The sequence below is a fragment of the Rhamphochromis sp. 'chilingali' genome (genome assembly GCF_963969265.1).
Source record: "Rhamphochromis sp. 'chilingali' genome assembly, chromosome: 12".
Classification (NCBI taxonomy): Eukaryota; Metazoa; Chordata; class Actinopteri; order Cichliformes; family Cichlidae; genus Rhamphochromis; species Rhamphochromis sp. 'chilingali'.
The window spans coordinates 13,419,008-13,433,828 of NC_137939.1; the positions used below are offsets into that span (position 1 = coordinate 13,419,008).

At 41.5% G+C, this 14,821-nt stretch overlaps 1 protein-coding gene across 2 annotated transcripts in view; it reads left to right on the forward strand.

Moving 5' to 3' along the window:
• LOC308407873 (plexin-A1-like) overlaps positions 1 to 14,821 on the forward strand; it is a 338,220-nt gene that overhangs the window by 149,217 nt on the left and 174,182 nt on the right. The gene's annotated exons all lie outside the window — the stretch shown is intronic.

The following is a 14,821-nucleotide window of genomic DNA, read 5'->3' on the forward strand; positions in this document are numbered from 1 at the left end:
GGTTATTGTTTAGCTTCACCTCTGCCTTTTGTTTTGTAATCTTTTAATTTAATTAAATTTTATTTATATAGCGCCAAATCACAACAACAATCGCCTGAAGGCGCTTTATATTGTACAGTAGATCGCACAATAATAGATACAGAGAAAAACCCAACAATCATATGACCACCTATGAGCAAGCGCTTTGGCGACAGTGGGAAGGAAAAACTCCCTTTTAACAGGAAGAAACCTCCAGCAGAACCAGGCTCAGGGAGCGGCGGGCATCTGCTGTGACCAGTTGGGGTGAGAAAAGGAAGACAGGACAAAGACATGCTGTGGATTAATAACAAGTATGATTCAGTGCAGAGAGGTCTATTAACACACAGTGAGTGAGAAAGGTGACTGGAAAGGAAAAAACTCAGTGCTTCATGGGAATCCCCCGGCTGCCTACGTCTATTGCAGCACAACTAAGGGAGGATCCAGGGTCACCTGATCCAGCCCTAACTATATGCTTTAGCAAAAAGGAAAGTTTGAAGCCTAATCTTAAAAGTAGAGATTAATAAACGGCTTGCTTTCTGTTAATATTCAAATTTTCTTTCACGTTCCTTTGTGTCAGCATTTTGGGTCCACTCCTCAAATTCATACATATGTCTAACCGTTTTTCCCCACTCGGCGACACACCCGTCGGGGGTCAAACTCTGGTAATTGGCAATTCTGTTCTCAGACATGTGAAGCTAGAGACACCGGAAACCATAGTCAATTGTCTTCCAGGGGCCAGAACAGGCGACATTGAAGGAAATTTAAAACTACTGGCTAAGGGTAAACGTAAATTCAGTAAAATCATAATTCACGTCGGCAGTAATGACACCCGGTTACGCCAATCGGAGGTCACTAAAATCAATATTGAATCGGTGTGTAACTTTGCCAAAACAATGTGGGACTCTGTAGTTTTCTCTGGTCCCCTCCCCAATCAGACCAGGAGTGACATGTTTAGCCGCATGTTCTCCTTAAATTGCTGGCTGTCTGAGTGGTGTCCCAGAAACGATGTGGGCTTCATAGATAATTGGCAAACCTTCTGGAGGAAACCTGGTCTTATAAGGAGAGACGGCAGCTCTCATTTCTAGAAATATGGACAAATTAATTAAACCCCCCATAATATGACTATCCAGAGTTGGGACCAGGAAGCAGAGTTGCAGTCTTACACGCCTCTCTGCAGCTTCTCTCCTCCTGCTACCCCCCCAAAAACCCATCTCCATAGAGACTGTGTCAGCTTCCAAAAAGACAAAAAACAATCTAAAAACCAGCAACAAACAACTTAAACATAAACAATTACAAAGAAAGAACAATACAGTATCCACATCCTAACTAAAGAGTAAAACAGTGAAATGTGGATTATTAAATATTAGGTCTCTCTCCTCCAAGTCTCTGTTAGTACATGACTTAATAATTGATCAACAAATCGATTTACTCTGCCTTACAGAAACCTGGTTTTAGCAGGATGATTATGTTAGTTTAAATGAATCAACACCCCCGAGTCATTCTAACTACCAGAAACCTCGAAGCACAGGCAGAGGGGGAGGTGTGGCAGCAATTTTTCACACCAGCCTATTAATTAATGAAAGACCAAGACAGACTTTTAATTCATTTGAAAGCCTGATGCTTAGCATTGTCCACCCCAGCTGAAAAATTTTAGAAACCAGTCTTATTTGTTATCATCTAATTGTCCACCTGGGCCTTACACAGAGTTTCTCTCTGATTTCTCAGACTTTTTATCTGATTTAGTGCTCAGCTCAGATAAAATAATTATTGTGGGTGATTTTAACATCCATGTAGATGCTAAGAATGACAGCCTCAACATGGCATTTAATCTGTTATTAGACTCAATTGGCTTCTCTCAACATGTAAAAGAACCCACCCACCACTTTAATCACACTCTAGATCTTGTTTTTAACATATGGCATAGAAACTGAACATTTAACAGTGTTTCCTGAAAACCCTCTCCTGTCTGATCATTTCCTGATAACATTTACATTTACAATAATTGATTACACAGCAGTGGAGAGTAGACTTTATCACAGATGTCTTTCTGAAAGCGCTGTAACTATGTTTAAGAATGTAATCCACCCACTGTTATCATCTTCAATGACCTGTACCAACACAGAGCAGAGCAGCTATCTGAACGCTACCCCAACAGAGGTCAATTATCTTGTTAATAATAATTTTACCTCCTCACTACATATGACTCTGGATACTGTAGCTCCTGTGAAAACTAAGGTCTCAGATCAGAAGTACCTGACTCTGTGGTATAATTCTCAAACACGTAGCCTAAAGCAGATGACTCGTAAGCTGGAGAGGAAATGGCGTGTCACAAATTTAGAGGATCATCATAATTGGAGAAATATTTTGCTGATTTATAAGAAAGCCCCCCGCAAAGCCAGAACATCTTACTATTTGTCACTGATTGAAGACAATAAGAACAACCCCAGGTTTCTCTTCAGCACTGTAGCCAGGCTGACAAACAGTCAGAGCTCTTTTGAGCCAACCATCGTTAACTAGTAATGACTTCATGAACTTCTTCACAAATAAAATTCTTATCATTAGAGAAAAAAATTACCAATAATCATCCCACAGATGTAACATTATCTACAGCTACTTTTAGTACCGTTGATGTTAAGTTAGACTCTTTTTCTCCAATTGATCTTTCTGAGTTAACTTCTATAATTACTTCCTCCAATCCTCCGTGTCTTTTAGACCCCATTCCTACAAAACTGCTCAAAGAAGTCCTGCCATTAATTAATGCTTCAATCTTAAATATGATCAACCTATCTCTAATAATCGGCTATGTACCACAGGCCTTCAAGCTGGCTGTAGTTAAACCTTTACTCAAAAAGCCATCTCTAGACCCAGCAGTCTTAGCTAATTATAGGCCAATCTCCAACCTTCCTTTCATATCAAAAATCCTTGAAAGAGTAGTTGTCAAACAGCTAACAGATCATCTGCAGAGGAATGGCTTATTTGAAGAGTTTCAGTCAGGTTTCAGAGTTCATCACAGCACAGAAACCGCTTTAGCGAAGGTTACAAATGATCTTCTTATGGCCTCTGACAGTGGACTCATCTCTGTGCTTGTCCTGCTAGGCCTTAGTGCAGCGTTCGATACTGTTGACCATAATATCCTATTAGAGCGATTAGAGCATGCTGTAGGTATTACAGGTACTGCACTCCAGTGGTTTGTATCATATCTATCTAATAGACTACAATTTGTTCATGTAAATGGAGAGTCCTCTTCACCCACTAAGGTCAATTATGGAGTTCCACAGGGTTCAGTGCTAGGACCAATTCTGTTTACATTATACATGCTTCCCCTAGGCAGTATCATTAGAAGACATAGCATACATTTTCACTGCTATGCAGATGACACCCAGCTCTATCTGTCCATGAAGCCAGATAACACACACCAATTAGTTAAAGTGCAGGAATGTCTTAAAGACATAAAGACCTGGATGGCCGCTAACTTTCTGCTTCTTAATTCAGATCAAACTGAGGTTATTGTACTCGGCCCTGAAAATCTTAGAAATATGGTATCTAACCAGATTCTTACTCTGGATGGCATTACCTTGGCCTCCAGTTATACTGTGAGGAACCTTGGAGTCATTTTTGACCAAGACATGTCCTTCAATGCACATATTAAACAAATATGTAAGACTGCTTTCTTTCATTTGTGCAACATCTCTAAAGTTAGAAATATCCTGTCTCTTAGTGACGCTGAAAAACTAGTTCATGCATTTGTTACTTCCAGGCTGGACTACTGTAATTCATTATTATCAGAATGTCCTAAAAACTCCCTGAAAAGCCTTCAGCTAATCCAAAATGCTGCAGCAAGAGTACTGACAGGGACTAGAAAGAGAGCAGATTTCTCCTATTTTGGCTTCCCTTCATTGGCTTCCTGTTAAATCCAGAATTAAATTCAAAATCCTGCTCCTCACATACAAGGTCTTAAATAATCAGGCCCCATCTTATCTTAATGACCTTGTAGTACCATATCACCCTATTAGAGCACTTCGCTCTCACACTGCAGGCTTACTTGTTGTTCCTAGAGTATTTAAAAGTAGAATGGGAGGCAGAGCCTTCAGTTTTCAGGCCCCTTTTCTGTGGAACCAGCTTCCAGTTTGGATTCGGGAGACAGACACTATCTCTACTTTCAAGATTAGGCTTAAAACGTTCCTTTTAGCTGAAGCATATAGTTAGGGCTGGACCAGGTGACCCTGAATCCTCCCTTAGTTATGCTGCAATAGACGTAGGCAGCCGGGGATTCCCATGATGCATTGAGTTTTTCCTTTCCAGTCACCTTTCTCACTCAGTATGTGTTAATAGACCTCTCTGCATTGAATCATATCTGTTATTAACCTCTGTCTCTCTTCCACAGCATGTCTTTCATCCTGTTTTCCTTCTCTCACCCCAACCAGTCGCAACAGATGGCCGCCCCTCCCTGAGCCTGGTTCTGCCAGAGGTTTCTTCCTGTTAAAAGGGAGTTTTTCCTTCCCACTGTCGCCAAAGCGCTTGCTCATAGGTGGTCATATGATTGTTGGGTTTTTCTCTGTATCTATGAAGCGCCTTGAGGCGACTTTTTTTGTGATTTGGTGCTATATAAATAAAATTGAATTGAAATTGAATTGTACTTCTGTGACATTTACAGTTGCTTAGTTAATTAAGTGACTTAATTACTCACTTTTATTTACTAATTGGATTACTAAATGAAGCTGGAATTGTGCATTCTGCAGTTTTTAATAGTGTGTTATTAGTTTTTAAAGAAACAATATGCATTTTATACTATATTGTAAAAAGTATAAGGTAAGTTGAATTTAAAATATAATTAATAAAGTGTTGACTTTTTTCATCAATTCTTGTAGATACACAGAGTCGAGACTGAGCCTGATGATCATACTGAATCAGATGACAGCGGCAGGAATCTCCAAGTTCAACTGCAGATTGCAGATGCAATTATATTAATGTAGATTAATATAAACTCTTCAAGGGTCAAAATCTGCACACACATCATTCTGCATAGTGAAGGTCAGACAATTTGTGCATTGATCTTGAGAAGTAAGACTCATTAATTAATAGTAATATAATTAGACAAATGTTGAAACTTTATATTTCGATACATTTTGTCAACAACAAAAGAAACCAAGCTGTGCAGGTACTGATAACTGAATCTAAAGACCTTCATTTTTGTCAAGATTTGCCTGATTTAACTGTTGTTACCCTTGCTTATAGCTCACTTTAATATGTATAAAAATGTGAAAAGTTTTTGATGTGTGTTAGAATGATTGTTTAATTGGCAAGGTTTGAACGAACAATTTTCAGAAGCCTCAAAATTCATCTGTTACTATTCCACGAATGATTGAAATAAAGTTCACCTCCATTTCAACATTGAATACGACTTTGGACATAAGAACTAAAAGGTGCTGTCCACGCATGTGTCCGCTAAGCCCCAGAAGGGTATAACCTGGGTCAAATGTGTTATTGTGTCTGACACACCTACAATATGAGGACTCGCAGAGTGACGTCACTGAAAGTGTGTTTAAAGTGTGTTAAGTTCCAAAACTGGCCAGTAGGCGGCGAAACTGAAAGTGAGCAAAAACGCTAAACACACTTAAACACACTTTTTCATAAAATTGTGATGTTTCAGGACTTTCGAGATTTTTGGTTTGGGAGCATGTTGGGAGCCTCTAGAACACTTTAGAAGGCTCAGAAAAATGAGGACCTCAAAAATGTCCTCATTTTTCTGAGCGTCCTCATTTTGTGAGTGTGTTATCATAAAATTGTCCTAAGATGTCACGAAAACAAGTACACACACACACACACACACACACACACACACACACACTTTTAATAGTGTTCATAATGAACACAAATTGAATGATGACTCATTAGTGGTTTCTCATCTTATCCTGCTACAGTACCACCTGCAGGTATATTATCCATCTGTGCGTGTGCGCCACACATGCAGGAGCAAAGTAGAGTGTATTCACAAGTCTGTGTGTGTGTACATGAGCCCAAGTAATTGGAATATGCACACAAATTACTCCGTGCTATGCACATGCTTATAAGGAATGTACAGCACACGTATTTTTGCAAGGTCTCTTAATTTTTTGTGGCTTCACTGTTTATGTGGGTGAGAAAGAGCAAGAGAGGGTATGATGGGATTCCTGTGTGTGTGTGTGAAGAGGACGGCCACAGGCAAAGAGAGATTGTTTCATTTGTGTGCACGTGTGTGTGCATGTGTGTATTGGCAGTGTTCGTTTCCTCAAAGCGCATTCCACCGCAGACCATCCCTCCTTGTCCTTTCTCTAGCTTTCCTCGTTCTCTCTTTCCCTCTCTCCATTTTTCTCAACTGCAACTCTCAGCATCTTTCTTCTTTCTCTTTTCCATCTTTCCTTTCTTTTCTCTCGTGTTTTTTTTTTTCATACTAGTTTTTATATTGACTAAAGCCTAGAATTTGGTCCGTTTCGGACTCTTCCTCAGCTGAGTGGCTAGGGGTTTCTCTTGGCACAGTGCTGTATGGTTTAAAGTGGAAATCAGTGTGTTTGGTTATGGAGGCTTTGGAGCTGTTCACAGGTATTAAATGAATAAAAGAAAACAATAAAAATGCAAGAAAGACACATGCCTGTTAAATGATCTTGACTTTATGGGCTTATCCTGCTCGTTGACCCCTTCAAATCAACCTGAATCACTCTTCCTAATCTGCCCCTACAGCTGCTTTTTACTGTAAAATTCACAGACTTCTTAGCTGCTAAAAAATGGCTTCCCGTTCAGGGAATCAGTCTTTTCCTTCCCAGCAGGGCTGTGGGGTGCTTTTTCTTTTTTTTTTTCCTTCCCACCAACACTGCCAGTACTGCTATCTCTTCTTCTGAGATACCTCCATGCAGACACCACCGTGGGTGCGTGTTATTGTCTCCCACCGTATGGCTGTTTTAAATGGCAATTTGAAGCACCGCTGGCTCTATAATTAGCTGTGAGCTCCCACAGGAGAGGAAAAAAGTGGCTTATCGTCTCTCCTTTGTAATTACAGATCCGAGCAGGGCGACAGACACGCGCGCACACACAAGCAGACACAAGCGCAGACAGATGCGCAGACACGGGGAAGGCGCGCAAGCGTCGACGTGCACATTTACCACCTGCGCTAACGCGCTAAAGCTCCTTTAGTGAGCTGACTTTCTGCCTGTTTGCCGGAGGAAGTGACTTTTACTTTTCATGTCAACAGCTGCAACAAATATGCAAAATTGGAGATAAATGACAGCGCGGCAGGAGAACAGACAGCCCAGAAATATGAGCGCCGCTGTTCCTTTGCCAGAGCTTCTCTCCCGTGTGTCTCTTCCCAGTGCAGTCATGAGGCTCTCGCACAGCAGCAGATAGACATAAAGAGGAAGACTGAGTGTGTTAGAGGCCGAGGTCATTAATCTGACTGTCCACTTCTCTTCTCTGCTCCCAAGACAAGAAAGTGGGGAAAGAGGGGGGATGAAATGCAGGGAAACAGGAAGAACATAGCAATGAAATCATTCTGTAACCCTCACAGACACTATCTGTCTCAAACAAAGCTCGCTAGCTACAGCATCTCTTCGTTAGTGAGGAGCTTTTGTTTGAGTTCACTGATGAAAGTTAAGCTGTCTTCATGTGCAGCTAACTGTTCGCTTTCTTTGTGTTTTTGCTTTTTCAAAATGACTTTGATTTATCTTATTTTAAGTTTGCTAAATGTGATAAAACGAACTGTGATGAACAAACTGTGGCATAATTCCACTACTTTAAGCCTATGGAGAGTTCTAGATGTCCTGTGACCCTGATCTCACTCCCAAGCCGTAACATCCTGACGATTTGTCACGTCCCGCGGCGTTCCTGAGGAACACCAAAGGCGACCTTCGGTGTTCTCATGGTACTCACCGGGCCATGGGTTAAATACAGTGGAATGAGGGTCCCGTGGTAAAACACATTCCAGCCATGTATTCCAGCCCTAACCATAACCTTATCCCTATCCTTAACCAGCACTTTAACGACTTTAAATAGTGTTTTCCAAAGCAATTTGAGGAAAATGAACAAACATGTGTATTGATTCCAAACGGTTCTCATGTTTCCTCCTTTTTCCGATCTCGTCATTTGGGAATGTGTTGGGTGCCCGGAAGCGTGACATGTTGACGATTTGTCACCTAGCGTAAAATATTACGCCTCGGGAGTGAGAGTGTGTTGCAGCGACAGACCTCATAAGTCATTAACCTTGATGATGCCACAAGGGTCATCTCAAGGGGGCGGGGCATGGGCCAGGTAAAGGTGTTGGCTGTATGTAGACTGTGACCAATCGTTAATAACAGAAAAGCATAAACTCATGCTAGGCATGTGGATATGCCAGTAACCATCAAATGCATTGAATCTGTAGAGGTGGGAATCACCAGCCACCTATGATATTATCACAACACTTGAGTGCATTACTCAGTGCATTTTTACATTTTTAAAATAATACTCAGTGCATTACAGTTGTTAGAAAGTGATAACTTCCAACTTCCACAACATCAAATCCCAGGACTGTAACTCTCTTTGCTGTACTGTGTTATGCAGGAAGTGTTTGGCAGCAGGTTTTCTTCCAGCTGAGGTGGAAGGTCTGTTTTACTCTAAATGCTTCTGTAGTTTACAAAAGAACATTGCAGTATGATGAATAAAAATTGAACCTAGCAATTGAGAGGCTAAACACACCAGGGACGTATTTCTTCTTTTATATACAGTCTGTGTCCAGGACCTAAAAGCCACAGGGGGGAAGAAAATCTTGCAGCATATCAGAGAACTTCTCCAAAATGATTCTGCCAGCGCTTACAAGTCTCATTAAGCCAGTTTTCCCAGCGACAGCAGATGTGATCACTGGTGATCTGTGTGTCACTGCTGGTTTCCTACACCTCTTATCCTATTTAAGGCAAGCTAAAGTAAGTTTGATGATTCGCTGTCACTCCGAGTGAGGAAGGGAGAAGATGAGGACGGGGGGAAGGGAGATAGGAGGGAAAGCTTTGTATCAAAACTGAGTGTGAAAGCTGCTGTGTCAGAGATGGATTACAGAGTAGGAAAGAAGGTCACTTTGTTTTTGAATATTGTCCTGCATTTTTTATTATCTTACCGGCACAAATTAATAATTCACGCCTCTTCTTTCACTTTAATTGCTTCTTCTTAATGCACCGTCACCTCACAAGGAACCCCCTTTAAAAATTCCGAACAGACACACACCTTCACGTACACTCACCTGCAACTTTGGGTGTGGCTGCATGGGAATTCATGTACGTGTGTGTTTGTGTGTGAGACAGTGCTCGGGGGGTATTGGATTAATCGCACACAGTCTGTGTGTAGCTGCGATAAGCGTGATGCTTTTGAAGCAATGCCGTCCAAAATGTGTCATTCCCATCTCTCCTTCTTTCTCTCACTCTCTTTTTTCCGTGTGTGCGCATCCCAGAATTAATCGCCGTGGCAACAGGCCAGAAGAGGAGAGCAAACAGAACGAGAGAGACATTTATCATTTGTTCAGTAGACGTTCGCCCCGTGACCGCGCTGTGACATTGTTTTCTTTATTTAGTTCAATCGGGGCCAGAAGCTGATAATTTATACGCACTCCCCCTTTGATAATGAGGCGTCGCGTTCTCGAGGTGGGGCTTCTGTTTACACACGCACTCCAACGCACATAAAACACACCGTCAACAGTGAGGTCTTGACCGCTCTTTGTCAAAGTCAACATATGCACACACACACTGAAGGAATGGCAGTGATGAAGTGTCCCATCCTCCTGGTGTTTGCTCCAGTCAGCCTGATCCAAAGGAAACATAAATGTGTTTTTGTGTACGTAAAAAAAGTTTACATGTAGTTTCAGTTGGAATTTTTAGCCTTAAAATACTTTTCTTTTAAATCCGTACTCGTCTGTTTACCTTGCAGACGGTGGAGCAGCGGTCCTCAAGGCCCACACCCCTCTGCTCTTGACAAATTGATGTAGTTTAGCAGTAGTTTCACTACTCACTGCAGGGCAGCACACACACGCATATATGCGAACGTACACACAGTGGCACCTACACATACTGCTAGGCTGCGCTATACACCGGTGTGTTCTGCTTGGCTGCTCATGTGTGTCAGCTGAGCTGGTACATCAAGGGAGGGGAAGCAAAAGAGAGGGAGGGAGTGTGACAAGAGAGCGCGGGATGAGAGAGGGACAGATGGATAGAGAAAGGCAGAGGGAAACAAAAAAAAGGAAGAGAAATGCAATTGTTTCTAAAGCTCTGAGGAGAGAGCGAGAGGGACGGTGGCGCCAAATCAGAAGTGAAACGCTGCGTCGATGCAAATACAGACTCACAAACACACATCACCGATGGAGCTGTGGAGAGATGAAGGTTTGTCCTCACTTGTCCTCATCTCGGAGCTGTCAAGATAAAACTATTATGGTGGGAGTGTGAAAACAATAGCTCAGGACCAGCAGTTATATTTGGTGCAAGAATGCATTCTCTGGCCTCATCGTCCTCCTCTCCATCGACCCGAGCTCTTGGTTTCACCTTGAAGTCCTCAGTCTCACATGCTTATGTGGAGGGCATCCCCAGACGGGTAGAAATACTAGGAGCTATCCTTTGTATCAACTACACTCCAAACGTTTCCTTAGTGACAGTCAAAAGGTACTGAAGATGCCACTCATATCACTTGTTAAGTCATGTTATTGTATGAACTGTTGGGTAGTGGCATTCGAGGCAGCATTAGGTGGCGTATGTAAGCTGACGGCATTCAGTTCACTCACTTCTGTTGGAACTCAGGCAACGTGAATACGCTGGTTCAACTCCATCCAGCCGTGCCAGATGGATGCTGGGAGTTTACTGTTAAAAGGGAGTTTTTCCTTCCCACTGTTGACAAGTGCTTGCTCATACTGGGTTTTCTAAGTGTTGGCTTTCTCTGTATTATTATAGGGTCTTTCCCTTACAGTATAAATCACCCTGAGGTTACTTTTGTGATTTGGCATGATATGAATATTTAGCATTGTATAAATGCATTTCTACTCACATACAGAAAGCATATGAGACAGTCTGTCTTACCCACATTTCAGCAGTGGGTCCAAAGCACACCGTTACAAGCCGGTCACAGCCAGACCCAGTGATGTCAGAAGCCCTTCCAGAGGTGCCATGGCACAGAGGGGATGGGAGCGGTGAGGGAAGAGAAATCTCCCAAAAACAGTCCTAGCAAGTCACTTAATTTGTCTTAAAGTGCCATCGTCAAGGTGATTCCACGCGATTTCAATGCAAATCGAGTCATATTGACAGTCTAAGTCAATATGCTGTCTTTTTTCATGCCAGTTGAGTGATTTGCATTATTCCACCTTGTTTCATAATAATGACACTCATTCCTGAATTAAGGGCTCTTTTATAGACCCCCACTAGCAGAATTGTTCACTTATTTTAAAGAAATTAGGCTTAATATGAGGCTAGATTACGTTCAGTTACAGGTGATTTCTTTTTTTTTTTGTTGGGTTTATAATTTATTTGCTTATTTCTGTCTCGCTACAGGAGCAGGCAGATGATGTTATTGAGGGAGGAAGTTTAAAATGAAGTCAAGACAGCAGACAAAAAAGTCTTCTTATCTATGTGGTCCTTGAATGGAAAGAGACATCTCCTCTTAGTGTCTCCTGGTCATAAAGTGTCACTTTATCGCACGCGATCCCCATCTGGGATGTAAGTCAAAGGGATATGGTGACATTTTGACGCTCCCAGTGGCCTGCAGTCTTCATGATAAATCCTCACAGTGCTATAAGTGCTAATAACCCGTGCCAAGTTTTTGGGGGGGAACCGTAAACTCAGTATAATTCAAACTGTTGTCAGGTTAAAACCTTTGAGAATTTTTAGTGTGACAGTATCTAATTGGTCTTGCTTACTTAGCCACCCCTGTCAACTTCTGGCAAATAGTGGCAGATTAAAGCGAAAATGCTACCCCGCTGCTCAAAACAAGTGGCAGCGCAGAGCAGGACCAACATGTCAGGTGCTCCGAATCAGCTCTAATTTTGGAGTTGTTGCGTGATTTCATTTGTTCCAAACTTTTTTTTCTTTCTTTATGAGATGGATCGCACTTTTTTGGATTTAGTCACCAAGCTAATGAGTTCTGGAGCCATCACGGTATTGACAAAGGTGAATTTTGACAGACAAACCTTAACTGTCACATGAAGGTTAGGGAACGTATTACAAAAACTGGGTCTCAAATTAAGACGGAATTTTCCCAATCTGGTTTTCCAGGTATAGTACCTATTTTTAGAAATACTATTTTACTTCAGTCTCACTTATCTCAGTCAGGATTTCCTAATTACTCAATTAAACAATTCAGCTTTTATGTCCCTAACCTAGTTTTCTTCTCTTTTCTTTCAAGCGAAACAACTTTGTAACCATTTGTTTTTTCTCTTTGTGCTTTCTATGTAAAGATGGTCTTTATGGGAACTTTACAATAACACTAAGAAAGTAAAGAGAGACTGCTAAGAAACAGAACCTTTGCCATATCTAGAGTCTAATAGATTCTGAGCTTATGAAGCTGATTCTTGTTCTGTTGTAGTCTGCCATTGGACCCCTAAATGGAAAAGTTCCCGAAGGTTAGATGTCTGTGTAACATGCTGTGTAGCATTAACTAGAACTGTTAGAACTAGAACTGTCCAGATGACTGGAACAAGCAACGTTTTAACAAATGTTAAAACTACACAGCTATGCATAAGCATAGCTATACACACACAATACACACATAATAGAGAAATTTAGCCACAGTTATAAAGTTTTTTCCCCTGTAAAACTATCTGCACAGCTGATAAAAAAAAACAACCTGTGTTTTGTTTCAAGACACATGAGGGTCCCAAAGTTTGACCTACACAGGCCCGTCTGCTCTCTGCCTTTAACAAAATGAGTGTTTGATTTTTTTCATTATCAAACGGTATTAGTTTGACTTGAAGTAATATATCAGTACAATTCATGACACTGATTTCAATGGGGCTGTCCATAATGCCTTAGCGGACTCCAATCAAAAGCACTTAGTGCTGCATATGCTGCTTTAATACATGGAAATAGTTATTCAGCAAATGTTTACCATGGGTCCCAACTTTACACATCACATGGTATCCAGGAATTCTCTGTCAGTCTCTGACAGGTTAAAGTCTCTGGTATTGTATTATATACTGATTTAGATATTGTACTGATGTCAGCTCTCTCTTGGAAATTAGATTTTTAATCTAATACTTTTGTCCATGTAGTGTATCTGGACCCAGGACACTCCCAAAATAGATTCTGCATCTTAACAGTGTCACTTCCTGGTTAAACGTTAACGTTAACACACTTTTTTCTTTTTTTTAGAGTGAGAAGTAATTTTACATTTAGAGATTTAAAATTTTAGAAGCTTCGCCTTTGATCTGGATTAAAATAATGCAACTATCACAGGCAGGAAGAGAATGCTCAGTTCAATATTAGCTGAAACGGTGGGCATTTAGAAAAAAAAAAGGGCCGATGGAGTGTCTGGGTTGAGCCACTTTTTGGAAATGCCTGGGCTTTAAAGATGAAACAAGAGAAAGCAGACAGAGGTTTAAGGGGGCTCTTCACCATTTTAAAGGAATCCATTAAAAGGCATTTAAAATAATCTTCTCTGAGATTTTTCGGGGAGTTTTCTCCAAAGTTGAAAGCATCAAAAGAGAGAAAAACGTGTGTCCGTTATTTTGAAGCAACAAACGTTTCTGTTCTTGCTAGTGTTCAAGGAAGCACGATCGGCCTCCAAAACTTTTTATCCAGCCACAATTTAAAGTTACGCGTGATCATTTGGCCTTTGTTCTAATTTAAAGTGATTTGACAGTACATTAATATTTTTTTTAAAAAAATCATTAAAAAAATTGTGTATTGGACTGAAATCAAGACGCTCGGTGTGTACTGTACGTTCTCTTGACCGCACCTCGGCACTGCTTGTTCTCTTTTAACCAGAGCCAACTAATGTTAGCTGTTAGCAAAACAGCTTCATAGTGGCATGCTGTCACCAACCAGCTGTCTGGCTGTCACTCTTTGTGTGTGTGGCTGTGTGTGCGTGCACGTGTGTGTGTGTCACCTGGGGCCCGGACTCCTGTTGTGAGAGCAGTGGTGCGACAAAAGAACGATGATTAATTTCACTCCAAGTAACCTGTCTCGCTTATGTGACTCTACCAAGCTGTGTGCACACTCGTGTGTGTGTGTGTGTGTGTGTGTGTGTGTGTGGGAGAGAGAGCGCGAGAGAGACCTAGACGTAGACTGTTTAGTCAGCAGGTGTGCTGTGATATGTTGAATGCCCTCCAGCCAGGGTCAGACACACACAGACACGCACACACAGACAGACGCATACGTACTCCATAACTGAGACAACTGCTGTATGCATCCGTCCCGCCAGCTCGAGTTCATCCCTCATTTTCTTACTTTTTTTGTATTTTTTTGACAGTATTTTCTCAAACTCTCACTGACTGCTGGCAGTTCTTTTGCAAAGAGAACCTTGGTGTCAGAGTTATTAGTGTGCTTGTGTGTCTTTCTGTGTGTGTGTGTGTGTGTGTGTGTGTGTGTGTGTGTGTGTGTGTGTGTGTGTGTGTGTGTGTAGGCCAACCTCTCAGCAGATGAGCCCAAAATCAATTTCATTAGGGATCATGAATACAATGAGGAGCTGTTTCACACATACACACACGTTCACTGCTGTAGATTTCATTAAGGAAATGCCTTTTACTCTTCTCTCTGTTCCCTGCGCCATCAAAGGGAGACTTAAACATTTAGGACAGTGGGTTACGGCTTGTCCTCGCCGCACCGTTGTGACTTCG